Source organism: Rhinopithecus roxellana, chromosome 6 (genome assembly GCF_007565055.1).
Source record: "Rhinopithecus roxellana isolate Shanxi Qingling chromosome 6, ASM756505v1, whole genome shotgun sequence".
Classification (NCBI taxonomy): domain Eukaryota; kingdom Metazoa; phylum Chordata; class Mammalia; order Primates; family Cercopithecidae; genus Rhinopithecus; species Rhinopithecus roxellana.
In genome coordinates this window covers 36,484,832-36,512,640 of record NC_044554.1, presented here as the reverse complement: position 1 = coordinate 36,512,640, position 27,809 = coordinate 36,484,832, and the positions used below count along the sequence as shown (strand labels likewise).

The 27,809-nt window shown below is 36.3% G+C and overlaps 1 protein-coding gene across 1 annotated transcript in view; it reads left to right on the top strand.

Moving 5' to 3' along the window:
- SEMA3D (semaphorin 3D) overlaps positions 1 to 27,809 on the top strand; it is a 203,980-nt gene that overhangs the window by 11,961 nt on the left and 164,210 nt on the right. The window contains exons 2-3 of the mRNA XM_010379909.2: positions 7,290 to 7,363; positions 21,692 to 21,823. The gene's annotated coding sequence lies outside the window, so the exon portion shown is untranslated. The remainder of the gene's footprint in view (positions 1 to 7,289; positions 7,364 to 21,691; positions 21,824 to 27,809) is intronic.

Here is a 27,809-nt window from a genome sequence, read left to right as displayed (position 1 = left end):
ACCCACTTGTTTGTAAGATCTCTTTCAGTCCTCAGTAGCTCTTGCCTTCTCCCTTACTTCTTCTAGTGCCACAAGGTTGTTTCTCAAGGATACAAACCAAATGGTTGTTACCTAGGTATCTTTTTTCCATATTCTTATAGCATATTACCAAGTATTGCACAAAATAAGTGCACCGTTTCTAATACTTGATTGAAATTAATCCATTTAGAATCTAATGCATCTGTTTTTTTTTTTTTTTTTTTTTTTTTTTTGTCTTGTGACAACTTGGGCTATGGATCTTATCACAAAGCTTATGTCACTCCTGTATTTCCCATATGTTTATATTGCTCTTGAAGCCCTCCTAACTCCAACTCCCCTTTTGTCTTTTCTTTAATGAGTATTTATTTTTCACCTGCTACATGCCAGGTGTTATAATAGTCACTGATGAAAAACAGATGAAAAAACATGACTAGTGCCCTGAAGTAGACAATTTTAAAAGAATTCTTTATCACCATGGGTTAAATCACATATCCTTAGGGTATCAAACACAAATCAACAAAAGGATCTATTTGTAGTCTTGGTCTTTTTTCTCTGCAGCCTATGCTTAATTACATCACCTTCATCCTCACCTGTTTTTATCTATGTGGCGGTTATGTTCAGAGTATTGTCTCCCTCGTTTCTTTCTTAGGTCCCAGCTATTTCAGCACACCAGGAGCCCTGGCTCAGCACCTGGTATTAGTCCTGATTACTCAATATTTCAGTTATAAAGGTAGTCACTCACTTTAGTAACTAAAAGTGTTAGAGTCCTTGATTAGTTTAACTTTCAACTGAAGCTTTAAAGTATGGAAATGAATGTGGTGTTGTGGCTAAGACTATGGGCTGTGAAAGCGGACATCCTGGGTCCAGATCCTAGCTCTGTCAGCTCTTAGTTGTATGATTCAGACAAGTTACTTTCTATATCTCAGTATCCCATTTTTTAATTGGAGTTCATGAAAACACTAATCTCATAGAGTTATTGTGAGGAATACATGGGTTAATACAGGGAAACCAAATACTATATGGCGTATTACAATAGCTGTATGTTACTTTTTCTTTGTCTTACACAGACTATGCATATTACAATAGATCAAATTCCCACTCCATTCTCCTGCCTTTGTATTTTTTATCTGCTGAGTTGCATCCATCTCATTCAAAGAACAGCCTCTTGGTGGCCTACTTCAAGTATATACTTTCATAAGAGAAGGGTGTTTTTAGAATTGAATATCCCATCTGTTTTGGCACGGAAGTGTGTTTAAAGGGATAATTTTGGGGCACAGTGCAATAGATCATGTTACAGTGATGTGAGGAAGAAGGCAGGACAGTGTAAAGCCTTAATCCTAGTTGCCACAGAAGAATCAGCCAGTTATAGAAGCTGAACAGCAAGTAATAAAAGCCTTAAGCACCCCCACTCTGAATTCCCAGACTTATTTCCTAGCATCTCTCTGTTCACTTTTAAACTATCTACTACTGGATTAATAATATTACATATTTTTTGCTCCAGTTATACACCCTCAAATGTGCAATGTATATTTGTTCAATTCTCTCTCTCTCTCTTTAACCCAATGCATAGTTACTTACTTAGCCTTCCAAGCTAGATCTGCTCTCATTCCCATCTCCTTGTCCACAGTTTACTTCCACTGTGTGATCACTACCTCGTTTCTTTTGTGCCTTGTTTCTTGTGCCTTTTCTAACCAGGTATTGCTCTTGGGATCTTTTGTTAAATGCTCTCACTGTTCTGCTGTTTCAGAATATTCTATTTTAGTCTCCCTCATAAGAAAGTGAGGGGAAACAAAATGACCTAATTCACCATCCACTCACTCAAGGATCTGGAACTCAGCCCAGAAACATTCTCCATAATGCAGTCTCATGCCCAGAGACAGGATCATTTGTAGACCACACACCAGTGCTCAACTTGCCCTACTTGAGCTGTCTAGTTACTAAGAGAGCCCAGAATGCTTGCTCCCTAAATTTGGGCTTCAGAGGACTGTGTAGGAACCTGCAGTACAGCACTTGCGCAATCAAGTTGCCTCATAGAAGCTAAGCACAAATCCCTCAAGAAGCAAGTTTAGGGAGAACCCAGAGATAAATGAGTAACTTCTGCATCTGTAGGGAATCTAATGTGCAAAGTACATCTTTGTTCCATGCTGCTTTATCGGCTTGGCCATTCCCTAGAATACAGTTTAATAGAAACAGCAAAGTATGTTAATCAATGATGTTTTCCAGAAATTGAACTTGAAGGTCACTTCAGCTTCTGAGCAAGTTGAAGTGAAACTGAATAATGTTCTGATTATTTTATGAAAAAATACTTGTTGAGTGCTTTTCTTGGTATGGTTTCAAATTAGGCTATTCCCATAATTGTCTCTTTTGCTTTTGGGTCCTCATCAATATGTCAGATTTTAATAATAATAAACAAAACCCTATCTACAGAAAGTGAAATGTTTTAGAGATAGGATAAATAACAATTACTCTAAATATTTTCTAAGTAATCACAAATAATTATTTAATGATTTCTAAATAATCATTCTACAATATTCATCTTGGGAATATTAAATATTGCCCCATGTTTGCAGATAAATTAGTGTAAAATGTTTCTTGTACTCTTTCAAGTGCAGAGGGAAAAGAAGCCTTTACTCACACCCACACACACACACACACACACACACACACACACACACACCCCGCTTTAACATGTGTCATTTTCTATTCCATGAGTCCTTAAGGATAATTTTGTTAGAGCAAATCAAGAGAAGGAAACAATTTTAAAGACTAAAACCAAAGTCAGTTCAATTCAAGGTTCATTTTTGTTTTATTTTTCCTTTTTTATATATAAATTCATTCATTCCTTATGTACTTTTATTACTTTAGTGAATACATATTATAAATATGCTGGCTTGATTCTCTATGAGATTTTTAGTAAATGAGATAAACAATATTAATTTTTAATTATTTTATGGGAGACGTAGAGGGCGTCCCTTTCCAAATTATTAACTTTAGGTGTTGTTCAAGGGACATGCCTATCAAACAGTGGGTTTTCTGGGTAGTTCCAGGACACTAATAAAAAGATTGATCTTGATCAAGGTAACAATTGTTGTTCCAGGTCCATAGCCTAGGACTGAACACAGGTAGGGAAGATGGACCAATCCTAGGTCTTTCATGTGGGTTATTTTGAGGCCCCCACAATTCCCAGGCTTCCCCTGACTGTTCCCTCTCTAGCTCCATCACGGTTGCTTTCTCCTCCTCTTACTACATTCTCTTTGTTCATGGTTCTGTTCTTTTTCTCTCTATAGACTTTGTTCACTGACCCATTCACTTTGCTCATTCCAGTTATTATTTAAAAGGGAAATACACATAAATTATTAACTCTAATCTCTCAGCCTTGATGCTTGTCCAGTAGGCCCTAGTCTACAGCAGTGAATCATCCACTTAAGGGTTTACATTCTTATGATTTCACCACATGCCGTCTTCTACTGGTTGTGACTTTGTATGCACAAGCGTGTACACTGTATTTTGGTGGAAAGGAAGCTCACTTTTGAGTCACAGTCACAATTATTCTATTAATTATTTGAGAAAATTTTAGTGTACTTATATATTGAGATAGAGGCAAATGACAATTTTGCATCCAAAATGCAATGAGTTTTAAAGAGAATATATAAAGAAATAATCTATTCTGGTGCCTGACACCATTGTTATTTTAAAAGTTAACACTAGTGTTTTGATGTCTTCTCACCAGTATATATTAAGCATGTTCTACTGGTTGCAGAAATTTGAAATTCTGTGACTTGGAATTTGGATTTTATTCCATAGTTGATAGGGAATCACTGAATATGTTTGAACAATGAAATAACCCAAGAATTAGTGTCTTGGGAAGACGAACCTATGAATAATTTTGAAGGAGATTAATTAACCCTTTCACATATGTGATATGGACTAGACTATTGCAATGGTAGTGATAATATAAAAGAAGGATACCAGAGAAATTACACGAAATAATTTATTAGACTATTATGGCAGACTTTGCCTGATAGTCATATGGTTTATGATTTTGCCCTATTCTATATTCAAAACACTCTGCCTGACATAGAACTTTTTCTATACCTCTCAGCACCTAGATTCCCTAAGATCCATACCTTCCCATTGATATATACTTTTTGAAATGATTGTTGTATTGTTCCCAGAATTCACCATGGAACAAGAAATATCTTTCCACATACATAGAAGTCTGAGGTCAGACTTGATTCTAGCAGTATATAGAATACTTCATGATCTTTTTCCTGATAAATGAAGATGACTGTTTCAGACTACTGAAATAATGAGGTACAGAAAATAGGTTTGTACAGGCAGCAACTTTCAAACATACATCATAGAACTCGAAATAGAAACCAATGATAATCTTACTAAATATTTATTTTGTGAAATGAAGTAGTGAATACTTACTTTGTTGTCATGTATATTTAATATTTAGGGCCCAGCATTGCTCATGCTGTTCTTCCTGAATGGAATTCCTTCTTTCTCTCTCTCTCTTTTTTTTTAAATCTTGTGCTATTCTATTTTTTAAAAATCAAATCACATTTCACCTTCTCTATCCATCAGAATACCAAACCAGATCACATACATACTGAACTTATTTTTGTTACATTCACAAACACACATTCACACATCAAAATAAATAATTTAAATTTAAAACTATTTCATACGGACACTTTGTCTCACTAGCAATCTATCAGTTCTTAAGAACTGATAGTTCCACATTTCATATTCATTCTGCGAGATACCTAGCATAGCAATCAACAGTTGTTGATTTGTAATTGCAAATGAAAACAAAAAAAGTAAGTAGAGTTTTGAGAAAAGAATCTAAAATCCTGAGTTGTATGTAGCATCAGTAAAATATTTTTGTTTAAATAAATAATGAAATAGATACCACAGCACTTCTTTTCCAATTTTTGTTAGAATCAGAAAGACTTAAGATGATTATCCTTTTCTCAATCAAAGATATCCAAAGTCAGTCTCTTAGGTGGCAGTACTGATTTAATTTAAAACATATGTTAGATGGAAGGATGTACATTTTAACCTCCATAACATTAAGTTAATAAGCTATGAAAATGTTCTAAGTACTCTATTTTGCCTCCTTACTATCAGCCCATTTCGCTTTAGGTTATCTTCATTCAAAAGAATGTTACGAGCAAAATATACTGTGTGAAAGTAGCAGACAACCTGTTAGTGCTCAGAAAACAGTGTCTCTAAAGTTCAATTTTATTCTAAATATATTAAATTAGTGTATATCCACTAAGTAATTTTTGAATTTTTCCAACAAGGTGCATTTTGTTAAAACTTGTTTAACAGAACTAGTGTCTGAAGGTTTTTCTTTGTTTTGTTTAATTTCAGTTTTGGATGTAATTGGAGTATGAGCCTGACAAACTGTTGGTTTCAGAATATTTATTTGAAAATCTTTCTAATTAATAAAATAATGATAAAATAATTTTTTCTAGTGTGTCTCATGGACTCATAGTATAAGAAAATAATGATAAAATATTTTTTATCTAATTTATCTCATGGACTCATAGTATTTCAGAATAAAAAAATAAACTGAGATATTGTCTAGTCTGATTTCTTAATTTTACATGGACAACTAAGCACAAGCTGGTTTGAATTCCTTCCCCTGCCTCAATGCTTTACTGCCTCTTGCTTTATTTGATCTTGCTAGGATCTTTTTTCTTTTCTTTCTTTATTTTCTTTTTCTATTTTTTCTTTATTGTCTTCTTGTCTTCTTTCTTTTTCCTTTTTTTCTTTCTTCTTCCCTCTTTCTTTTTTCTTTTCTTTCTTTCTTATTTCCTTTCTTTCTTTCTTTCTTCTTTCTTTCTTTCCTTTCTTTCTTTCTTGTCTTTCTTTTCTTCTTTCTTTCTTCTTTTTTCTTTCTTTCTCTCTCTTCCTTCTTTCTTTCTTCTTTCTTTCTTTCTTTCTCTTTCTTTCTCTCTCTTTCTTTCTCATCCTTATTTCTTTAAACATGAATGTTTATATGTATATATATAGTTTAACATACGTGCTAAGTGTTCAGAAGAGAATAGTCCTGGGCTTGAGTAATTCATAATCCAATTCTTAGGTTGGTACAAAAAAAATTAAAATTAAAAATTGCAAAAACCGCAATTACTTTTGCACCAATCTAAGACACTGGTTATAGTGTGCTCAGAGGCACATGACTGAGTTATCACAGAGCTGAGATTACAACTGAAGCCTCTTCATTCCCACAAGAGTAAACTTTTTGCTTCTTACTGAGGTTGACAACTAATTTAGAAAGAAGCCTGTAATGCCAGAATTCTTGATACTTATATCAAAGCAAGGTGACAAATAATAGTCATATTGAAATGAGCATTTCCAGACGAACAAATTAAATTTTGTATCAGATGCTGAAGAATTCTGTTCTGCTATGAGCACCCAATCTATAAAGCTGGTATGGTCTCTACCTAGAATATATTCCTTATAAAAACTTGGCTGGCCGCCAGGGTTCATGCTTGTAATCCCAGCACTTTGGGAGGCCAAGGTGGCAGATCATCTGAGGTCAGGAGTTCGAGACTAGCCCGGTCAACATGGCGAAACCCTGTCTCTACTAAAGATACAAAAATTCATCAGGCATGGTGGTGTGCACCTGTAGTCTCAGCTACTTGAGATGCTGAGGCAGGAGAATCGCTTGAGCCTGGGAGGTGGAGGTTGTAGTGAGCCAAGATCATGCCACTGCAATCCAGCCTAGGCAACAGAGTAAGACTCTGTCTCAACAACAACAACAACAACAACAACAACAACAACAAAATCACAATAGTACATTTATACGCGTGTATCATTTATTAACACTATACAAATTTATATTTATCTATTTATCCATATATACAGATGTATATGCATGTATACATAAATGCCTATTATATAACATGCTAATTCTATCTTGTATATATGTGATTGTATATACTGTATATCTATGATTACATATACTATATATTGTACATAAGAGAGTGTTTGCAGACAGCAACTTTCAGAAATTTCTTGTGTAAAGTAGTTCTTATAATGACAGTAATAACATGAAATCACACACTGACCCAAATGCTTCTCCTCCAAGTGTAACATTTATTCTTTGAAATTGCCTATTTCTACTCTATTTCCTCCATTACTACATGAACTCTATTAGGTAGGAATATGTCTGTCTTGATGACCATTTTATCCTTATGGTACTTATAAATACATGGTAGATTCTCAATAAGTGTAATATAATTAATGTTTTACAGGATAAATGTTGTCAAGTGTCTTTTGTGATGCTCACCCTGACTTAAGTTATTCGAGACAATTCTTCCAGACAACTGTAAGTTGTGAAGTCATTGTTTGGCTTTCTTTGTCTTGCTTGAGTACCCTTGGATTTACATTGCTCTTATCTATTAATTTTACTGTGACATCATCATTCAAGAAGCATAAACCAGGGATAGGCATGTTTTGAAGATAACTTGCACTCATACACTAACTTGTGAAAAACAGGTTTTTGAAAGTCACAGAGGTATTTTAAAATAAGAATTAAAATTAGATCATACATTGATAAAAAGTTAAGTGGTATTTGCTGTTAGACGTTTCTTGGAAAACTTGTTCTGACTAGCCTGTAGAAAGGATGAAACTTTCTTGGGACTACTGTGTGACTGCATCCTCTCCCCACCAAGCCACCCAAATATTAAGTAATGGGTAGGCTCTGTAGGTGGAGACGGGCCATTTTCCACATAGTTGTAGTTGTCTTTAAAAAATAGTAAGAGCCACAGGTTGATTAATCTATTTCAGCCATTAGACTATGATAAGAAAAGTATAAAATTCTGTCAAACTTTTCAATTATTATATACACTTTAGTCCAAAATATATGTCTTCATCATAAATATGCATGGGAACAGTATAGAATACCCCTACTAGTGTTTTGTTTATAGCTATTTGTCTGTGGGAGGTAGACTTATCTAAAGTATTACCATTTTCCATTTGTTATCTGGATGTGAACAAAGAGAAAGATAATGTTTTTACACAATATCATATTTTCTTGGTGTAGTCACCTTTAATAATAGAAACTAAAAGAAACATTTCCCAATGTATTCATCATAATTCTATCAGGAAGCAGATGTGCAGTCTTATTTTTCTTTTAAATCATGTATTTATTTATTGCATTATATCTTTCAGTTGTAGATATTTTCCTGTAGAGGGAAATTCCATCCTTCCTGGAATAATAATTCCCCAAGTTTTAGATGTATTTTTTTAAACTGGAGATTTGACATGAAAATACACCCTTCCTTCTTAAATATATTGGTCTTTTGATTGTATGTCTATACTGGTAAACCTTGAATGCTTATAATGCTTCCTGAAGATATTTCTGTGTATTTATAACAGTAAATCAAGATAATTTTATGGGCAAAGTCACATTCTTACTAATCTACCACAAATAGACCTCCAACATTAGTATCAGCTACACAGTAAATTATATCATTCAAAGGTGAAAATTTATAACACAACCACCTATCCTTCTAGCTTTCTAATTGCTTTTCTTCATTCCCATTGAAATGCTTTATGTTTCCATGAGAACATCTCCACCCTTGACTGTTCTGCATATTTCCAGATACTCTTGGCCTCACTTCTCTATTTAACCAGCCAAGACCTCCAGATGAGGCATTTCAAGCAAAATGTTTCAGCCTATTATAACATTTCTTCTCTTGACATTTCAGTGTAGTTGATGTAGCTCCCTGCATGATGAAACATAATATTGTTTTGGCTTTTTATGATCTTCAGGGTCTCAGTTTACCTGTGTCTAATGAAATATCTGCTGTTTCTCCAGCCACCTTTGCTAATGGATATTTCTCTAAGGCCATATCCATTTGTATTCATTTCAGGACATTGTTTCAGTTAAATTTTGTTTAATTTGGTAATTTACTTTCATATTCACTGTATGCCATCATTTATATAATACCTCTGATCTGTTGCTTTGGCTGTAATCCATTATCACCTTCGTACAAAACCTCAAACTCATGTTTTCTTATCCACTTTAATGTTCTTTCAGCTCTTCCAATATAAAATGTTCAAAATAAAACAGGGCTTTCATTTTTATTTTTCCCCTCACCAACTCACTGAACCTCTTTTCTTTACTTTTATCAACACCATACGGCTAGTAATTTCAACTTTACACATCAGTCATCTCTAATGCAATACAGAGCAGGTCCTGTGAACCTAGTCGCACCTGGATTCCCATCCTGATTCTGTCACTAACAAGCTTGTAGCCTTGGGCAACTTGCTTTATCTCTCTATGCCTTAGATTCAGCATCTGCAAATGAAGTATTAAGAGTATTTATTAAATTACTGTGTGTATTGAGTTAATATGTGTTCATAAGTTAGAATAATGTCTGGTCCTTAGTAATACCTCATAAATGTTAGCTACTATTATTATCACTTTCCTTTGCTCTTTATTTCCAATGACTTCAGCAAGTTTTCTTAAAACTTGCCTCCTTTCCATCGTCACTGCCAACACCATGATTCAAACCTTCATGTTCTTTTGCCTGAACTATTTTATTAGTTTTCTAACTCATATTTTTGTTCTCATTTTATCATAAGCCCTAATGAAGTGAAGATACTGCATTTAAGAACCTTTATCATTGTTAATAAGACTTTATTTGGTAAGATCAACACCGTGTAGAAAAATACATAATTTAAGCAAAACTAACAATGACATTAAGTATCACATGCATATATAGCATGTTTTAATGTGTATATGTGTGTAGGTATATGAAATATAGTAGTAAATGAAGAACAGTATCATTCCAAGAAAATCAGATACTCATTGGTTTTAAACCTGCTTATGTCATTAACCGGCTTCTTGGCACCTTCCTCTATTAAAAAATCGATGAAGCACATTATATACTCAGGTACATATTTATATAATTTTGTTAGGAATAATATATGTCATTTTAAGGCATATGAACCTATCTGCATTTTCTCTTGCTTATCTTTTTAGTGTCTTTTCTGAATATTTCTGTAAAAGGCTGACCTTTGCAAATACTTTGTAGTGTTTGAGATGCATGATTGCTTTCTCTACTACACATTTTCTCCATAAATGGAGACTTACACAACATACTTGCTCCTATTTTATATAAGAATAATTGTAAGGAATAATTGATGTCCTTCTTAATTTAAAGGGAATGACCTGAATTGGGTTTAAAGAAATATATTGCAAACTTTTTTAAAAATGGCATGCATATGTACTCAGATATTGAAACATCACAAGTGATGAAACTATTGTGGGCGAAGCATGATTTTCGCCTGATAAGGTAAACTGAAATAAAGTGACTGCCCTGTTTGGACACCTCTGGTGTCATTCACTGCCTACTGAAAGTGATGGCAGAATCCAGTGTAAACACAATACCCTTGTCATGATTGGGTTGTAATCTAACTTTGCAGTTTAGTCCGTGCTTATCTTAGCCACATGAAACTATTACATCACATCTTTTCTCATGCCATATCTTTCGTGTCTATTGAAACATTATCTACTTACAAACTCTAGCTTAAATAATTTCTCTACTGTGAAATTTTCTTTGATTCTACTACATGTCCCATTCATCTCACTCAAGAAATTTTTTTTACTATTCATCTTCTATATTTCTTGTATAGCACTTTCATTCTGCCTAAATTACAGCTCTTTGTATACATGTTTTATATCTCTAAGTGCCTATTGTTTCCTGGAATAAAAGACCATATTTTATTTACCAGCTACAAATACAATGGAGTTGAGTTTTATACAGGTTCTAAGTTCTAAAGTCAATATTTAAAGTTAAAAATTCCTACTGTCAGCATTATCCAGAAAAATCCTAATGTAATATATAAAATGTATTATACAAAATTTGTGTGCCACAAAAGTGGCTGACATTCAGTCTTTCAATAAACTACAACACTGAAAGTTTTCCTCCTGTATTGTGTCAAGTCACTTTCTTCACTTCAGCACCAGATGAAGTAATTGGCTTGTCTTTAGAGGCTGTGTTGTATGAAAAAATCCATGCATCTTTAAGCATGAAAATCAAATGCAGCTTGCGGAGATGCTCAGACTATGAGAACTTAGACTGACTAAGGGAATCTACTTTTCCTTTCCAAAAAATATTTTTTAAAGAGTGGCAGTTCAAAAATGCTCTCTATCTGCGTTAATTTTAAGAAATTTGGTTATCAAGTTCATAAGAGTTTAGATAAATAAATATATGTAGAGATACATACAGATAGAGAGATAGGTTTCGGTTCAAACAAACAATAACAACTAGTTTAAATAACTAGTTTAAATCCGTGATTGGTGGTATCATTATACAATGATATTACGTAGTGACTCTGTTCAAGTTATTATTCACTGAAGGCTCCCAGGTAGCAACGTTATGAAAAGGACATACTTTTGCTCAAATAGACCTTTATTCAAATCCATGCTCTGATACTGACTGACTGTAAGACCTGAAGCACTCACTACACTTCTCTGAGCATCAACTTTATTGCAAACTAATTCGCATTTTTGAAAAGTCTTCCAAAAGAGTCTGAAATAAGATGTGTAGAGTTTATTTCATAGCAAACATTCAAAAAAGATTGGTGATTATTACTGTTGTTATTGATGTTTCCATTCACAAAATAAACATTTTTAACTTATGAAACTTGAAACTTTTCCTGTTAGAATGGAAGTCTGTAACTTTACTCAGTTCAAGTTATATTTGAAAGATTGGCAAAAATTACTTTCCCTTACTGTTTCTGAAAAGCATTCAGATATGAAATACTTGGTTATTTACTTGAATCAGGATTGAAACATTTGGCTGGTTGAAAGCAATTCTGGGAATGAGAATAAGGGAGCCACTTAAAATGACTGAAGCTGGATTTCTGAATTGGGTCTCTCAGAAATAAGGGGCTTCTTTGCCCATTTTCCATGAATTTACATTTTTCATAGTAAATTGTCTTGGATCAGATAAATTTTAAGTAACATCTTTCACTTTATTCATTACTTTAAAAAATTCATCTTTAAATTGCCTAATTATTTCCTACAGTCCTGTTATCCTTTCTGTTGGACTGATTCTTTTTTTCTTATTTTTTCCATCATGCTGATCATTTTTATAGCGTTTTTTTTTTTTTTCAGAGTCCATTTCTGATCTTAGAAGTATTATAAATCTTTCAAGACTTGGGAAATTAAGATTATAGTTTACTGTTCGCTCTGATGACAAGCACTGTATTCTTTGCTTTATAACAATTTTCTTACTGAATTCTCTTGATTTATTGTGTGGGGGGTGATATCTTCTTTTTCAAGTGAAGAAACTGAGGCATAGAGCGATTAAATAACTCACCCCAATTTCCTCCTACTGAGCTGTGAAGATAGAATGTGGACCCAGGCAGTTGGATTTTAGAGTTTAAGCTCTTCACTGCTGCACAAGCATTAGCTCACTTTCATGGAGAGGCCACTTTCCAAGTGCCTTTTTTTTTTCTTTTCTTTGTATTCTGTTTTACTTTCTAATCTTACTGTATATTTTGGATTTATGTATACTTCTTTTATATTCCTACTTCACATCCTTGTCTTTCCTTCTCGTTAGCTCACCTCCTTGGATGTCCTCGGCCTCTAAACCTCTGCCTAATGACATTCAATCGCTGACTCAGTTCCTTTACTTCTGTCTTCCAAGGAGTCTGAACATTTTAAATGTTATTTTCCTTTCAGTCAGTTCCAAGATGATGTTTGCCTCTGCTAAGTGTATTTCCTCTCAGCTACTGGAACCTTCTGTTCTGCAGATTGCTCCTTGGTGCATTTGGAAAGATGTTGCCAAGTTTCTTTTTGTGCATATGCTTGTTTTCAGTTTCTGGAAACTTGTCAGAGCTTCCACTCTTTTTCCAAATTCTTCCTCAGGTTTCCTCACCCTCCCAGTACACCTTTCCCATATTGTTCCTCCTTCTATTTACTGCTCCACTCCACTGCATCTTTAGAGTGTCCTTTTGTTCTGAATGCTTAAACCTACCTGAAATTTCTGGCTTTTTTCACTGTGGCATGAGTTGCACTTTAATCAACTATGACATGTCATTCTTAGAAAACAAAGGTGATTCTATGAAAACAAATGGCTACACATTCTGGAAACTTAAGCTAATAACTTTTGTTATTAATTTTTACCTGATCTCTTTCACCTGCTTCTTTCATTTTTCTTTCATAATAATTGCACTTTTTTTTTTTTTTTTTGAGACGGAGTCTCGCTCTGCCGCCCAGGCTGGAGTGCAGTGGCCGGATCGCAGCTCACTGCAAGCTCCGCCTCCCGGGTTCACGCCATTCTCCTGCCTCAGCCTCCCACGTAGCTGGGACTACAGGCGCCTGCCACATCGCCCGGCTAGTTTTTTGTATTTTTTAGTAGAGACGGGGTTTCACCGTGTTAGCCAGGATGGACTCGATCTCCTGACCTCGTGATCCGCCCGTCTCGGCCTCCCAAAGTGCTGGGATTACAGGCTTGAGCCACCGCGCCCGGCCAGTAATTGCACTTTTTATGTTTCCCAACAAACTCATGATAAGGGTGTGGTTTTATGCAGTAATCACTGTTTTGTTAACTCTGTGTTTATTGATGCTGTGACTTTGTACATGAATTGCTCAGGACATACAATGCAGTGGAAGGATCACTTGCTGGGCAGTTGGAGGATGAGGTCTTTGTTGTTGTTAGCTCTTCTTTCTACTTGATTTAGGCTGCTCAGAAACCTCTCTGATTCTTGCTTTGTTACTTGTGAAACAGAGGATGAGCAATATCCAACTCCAAAGCTGAACTTAAAATGAGATTAAAAAAAAAAAAAAAAAAAAACACGTGTTTTACAAATTGGGAACAGCTACAAAACAGGTACAGTTTATTATTACATTGACTCTCAAAGCACAGAGATGAGTGTTTGTCAGACAAGCAAATGCATAAAATGCAAACAAATGGACAGTCTGACTAGAGTGAGAATTTCATTTCTTCAGAGTTTTCTATTGTGCATCAGATGTTTCTTAAAATGCAGAAATCTTCACTTTGAGTTTTAATAAAAACATATTTGTATGCAACACTGTGGATATTTAAGTTGTGAGATGGTGGATGACATACCTGTTTTGCTAACTCGAATATCATAATCCAAAAATAATACCTGTGTGGGTAGTTCAGTTTCTTCCTATGATGGGTATTACAGAGTGATTCATAGAAAAAAATACAGATTGACCTCTGTGTACATGCAACAGCATGTGTTATTATGGATAAATAAGTCCCACCTGAGAATTGTTTGCTTCCTTCTGTGAAGAGCCACCTCACTCCTACATGAATGATAGTTGTTTTCCTCTCTTCCTGCTTCTTGCAACTCTCCCTGCCTACTCAACCTGCAACCATCCTCAGTTCCAGCCCTGTCTTCTTTGCCCCTCCAGAGGCCATGGGTACCTGGGTTTTTCATACCCCGCAAAGTTACAGCAGGGGAGGGAGGAATAATTTTATGATTAAAACATTATAAAATATTTATGATTTATTTCCATATCTATCTATATGTTATTTATATATTTTATATTTCCCCATTGCTAATTATATGAGTGATTTATTCACATTTTAATATTTTAAAATATTAATTTGCAAATCAACACAAAGAATCACTGTAAGCTATGTTAAAATGACCAATTATTTGATTTTATTTAGTTCCCTTCTGGAAATTACCGAATTAATTTACTATTTCAGGTGAAGGCTAGTGTAACAAGAAAACACGGAAGATAAAGCTAAAATTTTTAGTCCTTTTGAAAATTGAGTTTGTATTATTAATATAATTCCGATATTTCCTTATTTTATGTTGACTGTTTTGTCTTCCAGAATCATGGTCACCCTCTGTATGGTCAAGTTGCCTGTATTTTATTTACACTGTCCAACTGATGTTATCCATCCCCCTCCTCCATACATGCAAGTAGTCATTGCTTGCATTTTTATACTTCACTTCCTAATTTTAGGGTTGATTTCTTTTCTGCTTCATTGCAATTATTCTTCATAAACCTCTTCTCCTAGTACCCAATTTAATAATACTTTTTTCCTCCAGAATTTTGATATATTTTGCTGGTTTGTAGAGAGATACTTTGCCCGTCAACTTGTTGCTCATCCAAGTTGAGCTTCTTTAGTGCTTTAATCTTCCATCAGAAATCATCTTTCTTTGTATCTTAATCATTTTTCCATCATGTCTCTGAACTCCTTCCAGCTTCCCTGCACCTTTTAGATAACGAGATGCCTGGGTCTGAACACCAGGTGCAGTCCCACCAGTCCTGTTTAGGAGTGTCCCATTACTCTTGTGCTGCTATGATGTTTTCTTGTTCCCCAAGGTTCTCATTAGAATGATGATGCGTGTTTCTACAGGCGGAGAGTCAGGCACACTGCGTCGCCCCCATTTGCCTACAGCTGCCTTCTGGTAATTCTTTTTCCATTGTGGAAATCTTGGTTTCAGTTTCTCTCTCTCTTTCACTATGACTCTGTCTCTCTTGTTCTTTATAGTTTTTATTTTTACTCATTCTGCCTGACTCAGATCTTATTCATGTGTTTATTGACCTCTTTATTTTTTTTTCTGTATCTTGATCAGATCCATTATCTTCCCAGTGCTATACTTTCATGCTGGTGTTGATAGTAATCTCTGTCACTCTGACTGTATGTTCATTCATCTCTTAACCATATCAATTTTGTTCGCACTTCGATGGTAAAAAAAAAAATACATATTTCCTTATTTTATATAATGCCTTACCTTTTTGTTTTTTTTTTTAATCAGATCAATAAGTAGCTTGACATTATCCTGTTAGGCTTGAAAATTCAATTTTATCAAAGTTGAATTGAGATATATATTATTTTCAATATTACTATTTTCAGTTCAATAAAATAACAGTTCAGTTTTTATCCACAAGTGATATAGTTTATGGACAGATGTGATAGATATGATATCTCTCGAGTAGTTACTGTAGAACTTATGGCTTGTGTTTCTTGAACACTAGTTGGTCATTCTCTCTTCGTTCACTTCCTTCTTTCCTATCTTTCTTGCTTCCTTCCTCCAGTTATATAATGGTTACTGAAATCCTACCATCTGCAGGACAGTGTGAAGGAAAGAATGTGCACTGGTATTAGATGGCCTGCTGTCAAAGTGAATAGCTCTGTAGCTACATCAAATCATTTACATTGTCACTGTGTTCTCACCCATAACTGACGTGGAGTTCAGCAATATGATGATTAAGTAAGAATAAGACATCATTTTACTCACAAATTAGAAGCCTAGTTAGAGATAAAGCCATAATAAATTTTCAGATAATATTGAGAAGAACCTTGACCACTTGAAAAGTTTGTTTTTCTGGTTTACAAAACAACACATGGCTCCCCATTGCCTACCAAATCAATTGTATCAAAACACCTTCATAGTACACATGTGGTTTGTATATGGCCAGAGGACGGAAGTGACAGAAGATAGAAAATAATGTAATGGTTCATGAATTAGGTAATAAAGATAGATGAGGGCTAGAGTTAGAGGAAAATCTGAGTCTGGCACTTTAGATTTGGGAACTGACTTTAAAGTCAATGACTGTTAAAAAGGGGTAGATTCTGTCCTACCACCTGGAGTGTTTTAATGATTAATCCAGATTCCTTATCACCCCTCTTTGACTTGCTGCAATGAAATATTTGAAGATGATGGTCTGGAAACTGCAATTTAACACCCTCCTCTACCCTCACTGCCATTTGATTTATGTGTTTATACTTGTTACAAAATTTTAGCTGAAAGTGCAGCCAGTCATTGTCAAAATAAGAGAATATCAGGGTCTAAGATAAGTAGGAGAAAAAAACAGACGAAGGGGGTTAAGGAACTACAGGTGTTGGGTCCCGCCAGTAGCTGAGGTGATGGTAAAGAGAGTGATGTGGGTAACAAAGCAGGTAGACACTATAGACACAGTTGGTGAGAAGGGGAGAAATAAGTCACTATGAGGAATTTGTGGTAAGGGCCAGAAATTGAATTTCTGATCTTAGTGGAACAGAAAAAATTCTGATGATACAAATCAGTGTGCTTTGGGGGACTGAAGTGAAAACGTGAGGACTGTTGGGCATTGTTGAGAGGAGCTACATCTCCGCCCAGCGGAGCCTTTGTTGGCTTGTTTTGTTTTGCTTTGCTCTCCCCAAACAATGTTGATGTATGTACAGCATAAATTAATGCAGTTTATTTACTTACAAGCCTTGTAAAATACAAGTAACAAGAGAAATATAAGATAATATTGTGACATGGTGCAAAAAACTCAGACATCAGAGTATTTTAGTGAGCACATTTTAGACAGTATACATAAAGTGTAGGCAAGGGTCAAATTTTGAAGAAAAGGCACATAAAATGTACAATGGGGAGCTGTTTAAGCATACCAAATTGTCAACTTATAAAAGCATCTTTTCAGGAATTTAGTCTCACTTGGAGAAACAAAAATATTTTGGTTAATATTGTGAAATACAACCAGAATCTTTCATATAAGTTATTTTTATTACACTATGCTGATATTTTAACATTGATATCAAAACTGTTACCATATTTGTATTAACATAATTTATTTATTAACTGCCACATTTTTAATATTGACTTTCTTTATCCATCTAAGCACATAAGGATGAAATTTTGTTATTATAAAAATAAGAGGCCGGGCGCGGTGGCTCAAGCCTGTAATCCCAGCACTTTGGGAGGCCGAGACGGGCGGATCACGAGGTCAGGAGATCGAGACCATCTTGGCTAACACGGTGAAACCCCGTCTCTACTAAAAATACAAAAACTAGCCGGGCGACGTGGCGGGCGCCTGTAGTCCCAGTTACTCGGGAGGCTGAGGCAGGAGAATGGCCTAAATCCGGGAGGCGGAGCTTGCAGTGAGCTGAGATCCGGTCACTGCACTCCAGCCCGGGCGACAGAGCGAGACTCCGCCTCAAAAAAAATAAATAAATAAATAAATAAATAAATAAATAATAAAAAAAATAAAAAATAAATAAAAAATAAGAAATAGAATAAAACCCTAGGTCTATTTTTTAAATCAGACTAAAAAGGTAGGTTTGTGCCAGAAACAGTGAGACATTCTGTATTTCAAAGTGCCATTTATTCCCGAAGCATGTCAGCCTCTGCAGTGACCGTGTGTTTATCTTTATAAAGAGTAAAGTAAACCATTATGCAAACACACTTCCATTTGGGCACTGTAGCGCAAAGTGTTAATGGCATCATTATTCCAAACAAAGCATGTTTAGAACCATTACTTTTTGTGTTATTTTTCTTGTGGTGATTTCCATAAAGTGTCTGTAGGGCTAAGATATTTGCTGATATAACTATTTTCTTCTTACTGTCTGTTATGCTAATGGTATTTTGTGGTGTTTTTGGTAAACTGGTTGATTTACTTTATAAAGAGCCTGTTAAAAAGATTACTTTGTAATCTGTGCCAGCTCTCTTTCTTTGTGTGTCCTCTATATTTCATGAATATAAATGGCTTATAGGTGATGACTTGGGTGGAAAATGTAAGCAGCTCAAAAGGGGTTGAAATTTGCTCATAAATTAGTAAAATTCTTAAATTTTTTCAATACCAAACTAAAATGTAGTTAAGACCGTAGGTCTTAAAGAGATATTATTTTTCTGAAATGTGATTTTTATAACTTTATACTCTGGAACATTCAGTTATTCCTTTAAGTTGGAAGAATCAAACTCTAGAATTCTATGCAATACATTGAAGTTGGAGATTGCTTTATTATCTTAAGAATCACTTGTGGCCGGGTGCGGTGGCTCACGCCTGTAATACCAGCATTTTGGGAGGCTGAGGCGGTGGATCAAGAGGTCAGGAGATAGAGACCATCCTAGTCAATGTGGTGAAACCCTGTCTCTACTAAAAATACAAAAATTAGCCAGGGGTAGTGGTGCGTGCCTGTAGTCCCAGCTACTCAGAAGGCTGAGGCCGGAGAATTGCTTGAACCCTGAAGGTGGAGGTTGCAGTGAGCCGAGATCTTGCCACTGCACCCTAGCCTGGGCGACAGAGCAAGACTTCATCTAAAAAAAGTCACTTATATTACAGCATAATGCAAGATGAATTAAAATATTATTTTGTCTACATTTCTAAGCATACACACACACACACACACACGTAACAAATAGGTGATAAAACTAACAATTATCAGAAGAAAAATAAAAATAACTAGATAAGCCAGTGCACATTTGGACTTAGAAGCACATCAGCTAAAATAAAAGGAATTGTATAAGTGTGACATAAGTCATATTGTTCATTCATATTTGCAAGAGCTCAGCATTTAATTGTCATTGACTGAGGTGCCACAATTTTATGAGATGTTAAGGGCTCATTACTTACTGCTTTATGATAAATGCAAACATTATCTCTGGTAATAATAGACATTTTATAATTTGTACTCTGTTGAAGAGCTAACCCCCATTAGAAATAAATTATATAAATAAAACATGAATATAGGTAAGTATGACATCTCTAAAAGGTAAACAAATTATTGTTTATTGTATATTTTTTAAATAATAGGTTTGTTTTATAGTACCTAAATGTGTAAGTGAATCATTTGCAAAATGTCTTTAATTAACACCATCAGTTGGACCTGTTCCCTGATTTGTCTATTATTTAAGATTTGTGTCTTTGGCATGTTACACCTCTGTTGGAAGTACATTAAGTTTCAGTGTGACTAAATGTTATTAGGGGTTTAAAATGTACCTATGGAAAACAGAATAACTAATGGACCCTCAGGGAGATTAAAACTAAGATGATAGCCTCATAAGCACTAAATTCTAATGGATAAGTAACTAGTGTCCAACATATACGTTAGGGGTAATGTATATGGATATCACTGTCCTGCTTTGAAAAAAATACTTTAAGTCAGATGGTTGGCAGGAATGTATAATGTGATAATAAAGCAAATGTCAAAAAAAAGAGTGATTGCAGAATCTAGGTGTTGGTGTACAGATGCTTTCTGTATACTTCAACTTTTCTGTATGTGTGAAAATTTTTATAATACAATGTTTGAAAAATCTTTGCAATGCAAGATCATTACATTATTTTTAAAGCAATCAATTTGAAAAACTGTGGAGATGACAGTAATAACATGACACAATTCTTTATATGTAGAAAGACAAGTTGTGCTTTATCTTTAAATAAATACCTTTAAAAATAATGACATCTGAGCTTAGCTAAATTCGTTTCAGATTTTTGCATATTTTTGTAAAAAGGTTTTACTCTTTTCTCTTTAGATTATGTGTTCAAACCTAATTATCTTTTATGGTTGTCTATTATTTAGGGCCAACCTAAACTTATCACCTTGTGTTGTATTTTAGTCAATGCACTTATTCAGTTTTATGGTTCTCTCTGGCACATTTACAAAGTGCACTTTATACTGCACTTCTAGTTTCCTATAAACAAGGAAACAATCTGTTCTACTGTATTTCAAATCACTGCCATCCTGACCATTACTTCATTTGCAATAAAAGTCACAAACTGTGCAAGTGCATTTCATACATGTTCATTTCCAAGGTGTTAATAAGTAAATGTCTGGTCAGCATTGGTACAGAGAAGGTGACAGACCCCCCCACATGGTAGGGTTTGTATGAGGTTTGATGGGATACCAAGAGTATGCTTCCCTGCCCATTTCCTTGAGGCTCCCTTCAATGGGAACGTCCATGTTTGTTCCATCTTTCTAAAAAATAAAATAAGGTGGGCCGGGTGCGGTGGCTCAAGCCTGTAATCCCAGCACTTTGGGAGGCCGAGATGGGCGGATCACGAGGTCAGGAGATCGAGACCATCCTGGAGAACACGGTGAAACCCCGTCTCTACTAAAAAATACAAAAAACTAGCCGGGCAAGGTGGCGGGCGCCTGTAGTCCCAGCTACCCGGGAGGCTGAGCCAGGAGAATGGCGTGAACCTGGGAGGTGGAGCTTGCAGTGAGCTGAGATCCAGCCACTACACTCCAGCCTGGGTGACAGAGCGATAAAATAAAATAAAATAAAATAAAATAAAATAAAATAAAATAAAATAAAATAAGGTTTCTATTTTTCAATAGAAATGTTGAAAAAGTGGTAAATGTTATCAACCACTAAGAGTTATTAATAACTGAGCATGATGAATGTATATTGTAGCCAGCCCCGAGAAAACTGGGCATGGTGAGAGTTTGGAACTTGGGAATTCTCTGTAGTGTCTGAACATCCCTTGGTTTAGCAGGCACAGGAAATATGATGACTTGGAGGTTAGGCAAGCAGAAGCGAGCAGTAAGGCATTCTTAGCAGTAAGGAGCAGCTAAGGGTTTCTGTGACAGTTGATTTTATGTGTCCACTTGACTGGGCCATGGGGTGCCCGGACATTTGGGCAAATATTCTGGATTTGTCTGAGAGGGCATTTTTGGATAAGATCAACATATGAATTGGCAGACCGAGTAAAGCAGATTGTTGTGTCTCCTGTTGTGGGTCTCACTCAATCAGTTGAAGACCTAATAGAACAAAAAGCTTGACATTCCCACAAGTGGGAGGGAATTTCCTCTTGCCTGACTACCTTGAGCTGGGATATTTATTTTTCTGCCTTTGGACTTGAACTGAAACGTCTGCCCTTATTGGTCCTGGAACCTGAAGGTGTTTGGACTGGAACTGTAGTATTATCTCTCTTGTTTTTCAGGCCTTCACACTTGGACTAGAACTATAACATCTGCTGTCCTGGTTCCCAGGCTTTTGAACATACACTGTTGGTTCTTCTGAATCTTCACCTTGCCAACTGCAGATCTTGGGAGTCGTCAGCCTCAATAATTATGTGAGTCAATCTCTTAAATAAACCTCAATAGATAGATGCATGTATTCTCCTATTTGTTCTGTTTCTCTGAATAATTCTAATACACTGTCCTTGGGGTGATGTGATTGGAGAGGAAGCACTCTACATGATGGTTCGTTAAGGCAAACTTTGGATAATCTATGTCCACACTACATACGATGTTATTTCTAGACATGATCACTCCAAGACCTTGGAATGCAAATAATGACTGGGTCTCTGCTGTATCAATGACTCTCAAAACAAATATAGTGTAAAGTAATTGTAATGCTTTGAGTCCTGTTAGTTATATACAGTTGACCCTTTAACAACATGAGTTTAAACTGGGTGGGTTCACTTATATTAGAATTTTTTTTTTTTTTCAAACAGATACAGTATTCTCAGGATGCAAAACCTGCTTATACTGAAGGCAGTCTTCTTATATAGCAGGGTTCTGCAGGGAGGACTGTGGGAGAATGTTGCACACCTGGGCATATGGGAATGGCAGTGATCCTGGAACCAATCTTTGGTGTGTATCAAGGGATGACTATACATTATAATGTTGCCATTACATTAGTAATCACTTGCAAATAGTTATTTACCTCTCTCAGAATTAGCAGACATAGCTTTCTTGTGATTTCTTGATTTGAACATGTCACAGTGTCCCAGTTCCTTAGGCTACTAGACTTGACTTTGACTTGCATCAGTGACTACTTTTGCTTCAGCTCCAGAGCTAAAGATGAACAATTATGGTAGTCCCTTCTACTATTTTATTTGTTGTATAGAATAACAAAATATACCATGTAAGCACCAAGTAATTTATCAGTTTCTAATCCTAATACATGTGTGTATTTGTTTTATAAAATAAATTCTTTCAATAGAAATTATTTCGATGAGATTATTAATCTATGTTTGAAGACACTTTGCTTGTATGTAATCTTGGCAATGCTCTGTTGAGTTATTACTATACCAAAAATCAACATCATATTCTGTTATTGTTGTGTTGTTTCATTGTTTGATAGGCATAATTAATAGCTCTCATTTTCCTTTTACTGTAAGATTGTGATTAACATTTTAGGCACTTAGCCTGAGATCACTTTAATCCTAGCTAACTTGTCTTCTTCCACAAATTAGACATAGTGTCAGTCCTCAAATTATAAACTATTAATTTTCAGGCAAGAAAAATGATGTCTTTTGACTACCATATAATTTAATTTGGTGATCAGGGATCAAATGTAATTATAAATATTGATTCCTCTTTTATTTGCTTATGACTGATAATGATTCTTTTACGTGCATCTTTGACTTATTCTAATAATCAGTAATAGGTAATTCAGTCATTACTTATTTACACATTACAGTAAAATTTGTTTAACAGGTACTTGAAATAATCAAAACCAAAGATTAAAGAACCCTCACTCTGAACAACAAATATTGTCCTACAAGTAAGCATAGGTATAAAATAAAACATAAAAACAAAACAAGAAAGAGATAAATGTTTAATAAATCAAAGGGAGCAGGGCAGAGCAAGATGGCCAAATAGGAACAGCTCCAGTCTCCAGCTCCCAGTGCGATTGACACAGAAGACAGGTGATTTCTGCATTTTCAACTGAGGTACTGGGTTTATCTCACTAGGGAGTGCCAGACAATCGGTGCTGGTCAGCTGTTGCAGCCCGGCCAGCCAGAGCTGAAGCAGGGCGAGGCATCGCCTCACCTGGGAAGCACAAGGGGGAAGCGAATCCCTTTTCCTAGCCAGGGGAACTGAGACACACAACACCTGGAAAATCGGGTAATTCCCACCCCAATACTGCGCTTTAAGCAAACAGGCACACCAGGAGATTATATCCCACACCTGGCCGGGAGGGTCCCATGCCCACGGAGCCTTCCTCATTGCTAGCACAGCAGTCTGCGATCTAACTGCAAGGCAGCAGCGAGGCTGAGGGAGGGGCGCCCACCATTGCTGAGGCTTAAGTAGGTAAACAAAGCCCTGGGAAGATCGAACTGGGTGGAGATCACAGAAGCTCAAGGAGGCCTGCCAGTCTCTGTAGACTCCACCTCTGGAGACAGGGCACAGCTAAACAACAGCAGCAGCAACGACAACAACAACAGCAGCAACAGAAACCTCTGCAGACGCAAATGACTCTGTCTGACAGCTTTGAAGAGAGCAGTGGATCTCCCAACATGGAGGTTGAGATCTGAGAAGGGACAAACTGCCTGCTCAAGTGGGTCTCTGAACCCTGAGTAGCCTAACTGGGAGACATCCTCCACTAGGGGCGACCGACACCCCACACCTCACACGGTGGAGTAAACCCCTGAGAGGAAGCTTCCAAAGCAAGAATCAGACAGGTACACTCACTGTTCAGCAGTATTCTATCTTCTGCAGCCTCTGCTGCTGACACCCAGGCAAACAGGGTCTGGAGTGGACCTCAAGCAATCTCCAACAGACCTACAGCTGAGGGTCCTGACTGTTAGAAGGAAAACTAACAAACAGGAAGGACACCCACACCAAAACCCCATCAGTACGTCACCATCATCAACGACCAGAGGCAGATAAAACCACAAAGATGGGGAAAAAGCAGGGCAGAAAAGCTGGAAATTCAAAGAATAAGAGCACATCTCCCCCTCCAAAGGAACGCAGCTCATCTCCAGCAACGGATCAAAGCTGGACAGAGAATGACTTTGATGAGATGAGAGAAAATGGCTTCAGACCATCAAACTTCTCAGAGCTAAAGGAGGAATTACGTACCCAATGCAAAGAAACTAAAAATCTTGAAAAAAGAGTGGAAGAATTGATAACCAGCATAATTAACGCAGAGAAGGCCATAAATGAACTGATAGAGATGAAAACCACGACGTGAGAAATACATGACAAATGCACAAGCTTCAGTAACCTGACTCGATCAACTGGAAGAAAGAGTATCAGCGATTGAGGATCAAATGAATGAAATGAAGCGAGAAGAGAAGTCTAAAGAAAGAAGAAGAAAAAGAAATGAACAAAGCCTGCAAGAAGTATGGGATTATGTAAAAAGACCAAATCTACGTCTGATTGGGGTGCCTGAAAGTGAGGGAGAAAGTGGAACCAAGTTGGAAAACACTCTTCAGGATATCATCCAGGAGAACTTCCCCAACCTAGTAGGGCAGGCCAACAATCAAATTCAGGAAATACAGAGAACGCCACAAAGATACTCTTCGAGAAGAGCAACTCCAAGACACATAATTGCCAGATTCACAAATTTGAAATGAAGGAAAAAATCTTAAGGGCAGCCAGAGAGAAAGGTCGGGTTACTCACAAAGGGAAGCCCATCAGACTAACAGCAGATCTCTCGGCAGAAACTCTACAAGCCAGAAGAGAGTGGGGGCCAATATTCAACATTCTTAAAAGAATTTTAAACCCAGAATTTCATATCCAGCCAAACTAAGTTTCATAAGTGAAGGAGAAATAAAATCCTTTACAGATAAGCAAATGCTTAGAGATTTTGTCACCACCAGGCCTGCCTTACAAGAGACCCTGAAGGAAGCACTAAACATGGAAAGGAACAACCAGTAACAGCCATTGCAAAAACATGCCAAAATGTAAAGACCATTGAGGCTAGGAAGAAACTGCATCAACTAACGAGCAAAATAACCAGTTAATATCATAATGGCAGGATCAAGTTCACACATAATAATATTAACCTTAAATATAAATGGACTAAATGCTCCAATTAAAAGACACAGACTGGCAAATTGGATAAAGAGTCAAGACCCATCAGTCTGCTGTATTCAGGAGACCCATTTCACATGCAGAGACATACATAGGCTCAAAATAAAGGGATGGAGGAAGATCTACCAAGCAAATGGAGAACAAAAAAAAGCAGGGGTTGCAATCCTAGTCTCTGATAAAACAGACTTTAAACCATCAAAGATCAAAAGAGACAAAGAAGGCCATTACATAATGGTAAAGGGATCAATTCAACAGGAAGAGCTAACTATCCTAAATATATATGCACCCAATACAGGAGCATCCAGATTCATAAAGCAAGTCCTTAGAGACTTATAAAGGGACTTAGACTCCCATACAATAATAATGGGAGACTTCAAGACCACACTGTCAACATTAGACAGATCAATGAGACAGAAAGTTAACAAGGATATCCAGGAACTGAACTCATCTCTGCATCAAGCGGATCTAATAGACATCTACAGAACTCTCCACCCCAAATCAACAGAATATACATTCTTCTCAGCACCACATCACACTTATTCCAAAATTGACCACATAATTGGAAGTAAAGCACTCATCAGCAAATGTACACAAACAGAAATTATAACAAACTGTCTCTTAGACCACAGTGTAATCAAACTAGAACTCAGGACTAAGAAACTCAATCAAAACCACTCAACTACATGGAAACTGAACAACCTGCTCCTGAATGACTACTGGGTACATAATGAAATGAAGGCAGAAATAAAGATGTTCTTTGAAACCAATGAGAACAAAGATACAACATACCAGAATCTCTGGGACACATTTAAAGCAGTGTGTAGAGGGAAATTTATAGCACTAAATGCCCACAAGAGAAAGCATGGAAAGATCTAAAATGGACACTCTAACATCACAATTAAAAGAACTAGAGAAGCAAGAGCAAACACATTCAAAAGCTAGCAGAAGGCAAGGAATAACTAAGATCAGAGCAGAACTGAAGGAGATAGAGACACAAAACCCCTCCAAAAAATCAATGAATCCAGGAGTTGGTTTTTTGAAAAGATCAACAAAGTTGATAGACCGCTAGCAAGACTAATAAAGAAGAAAAGAGAGAAGAATCAAATAGATTCAATAAAAAATGATAAAGGGGATATCACCACCGACCCTACAGAAATACAAACTACCATCAGAGAATACTATAAACACCTCTATGCAAGTCAACTAGAAAATCTAGAAGAAATGGATAATTTCCTGGACACTTACACTCTCCCAAGACTAAACCAGGAAGAAGCTGAATCCCTGAGTAGACCAATAGCAGGCTCTGAAATTGAGGCAATAATTAATAGCCTACCAACCAAAAAAAGTCCAGGACCACATGGATTCACAGCTGAATTGTACCAGAGGTACAAGGAGGAGCTGGTACCATTCCTTCTGAAACTATTCCAATCAATAGAAAAAGAGGGAATCCTCCCTAACTCATTTTATGAGGCCAACATCATCCTGATACCAAAGCCTGGCAGAAACACAACAAGAAAAGAATTTTAGACCAATATCCCTGATGAACATCAATGCAAAAATCATCAATAAAATACTGGCAAACCGGATCCAGCAGCACATCAAAAAGCTTATCCACCATGATCAAGTGGGCTTCATCCCTGGGATGCAAGGCTGGTTCAACATACACAAATCAATAAACGTAATCCAGCATATAAACAGAAACAAAGACAAAAACCACATGATTATTTCAATAGATGCAGAAAAGGCCTTTGACAAAATTCAACAGCCCTTCATGCAAAAAACTCTCAATAAATTCGGTATTGATGGAACGTATCTCAAAATAATAAGAGTTAATTATGACAAACCGACAGCCAATATCATACCGAATAGGCAAAAACTGGAAAAATTCCCTTTGAAAACTGGCATAAGACAGGGATGCCCTCTGTCACCACTCCTATTCAACATAATGTTGGAAGTTCTGGCTAGGGCAATCAGGCAAGAGAAAGAAATCAAGGGTATTCAGTTAGGAAAAGAAGAAGTCAAATTGTCCCTGTTTGCAGATGACATGATTGTATATTTAGAAAACCCAATTGTCTCAGCCCAAAGTCTCCTTAAGCTGATAAGAAACTTCAGCAAAGTCTCAGGATACAAAATTAATGTGCAAAAATCACAAGCATTCTTATACACCAATAACAGACAAACAGAGAGCCAAATCTGGAATGAACTTCCATTCACAATTGCTTCAAAGAGAATAAAATACCTAGGAATCCAACTTACAAGGGATGTAAAGGACCTCTTGAAGGAGAACTA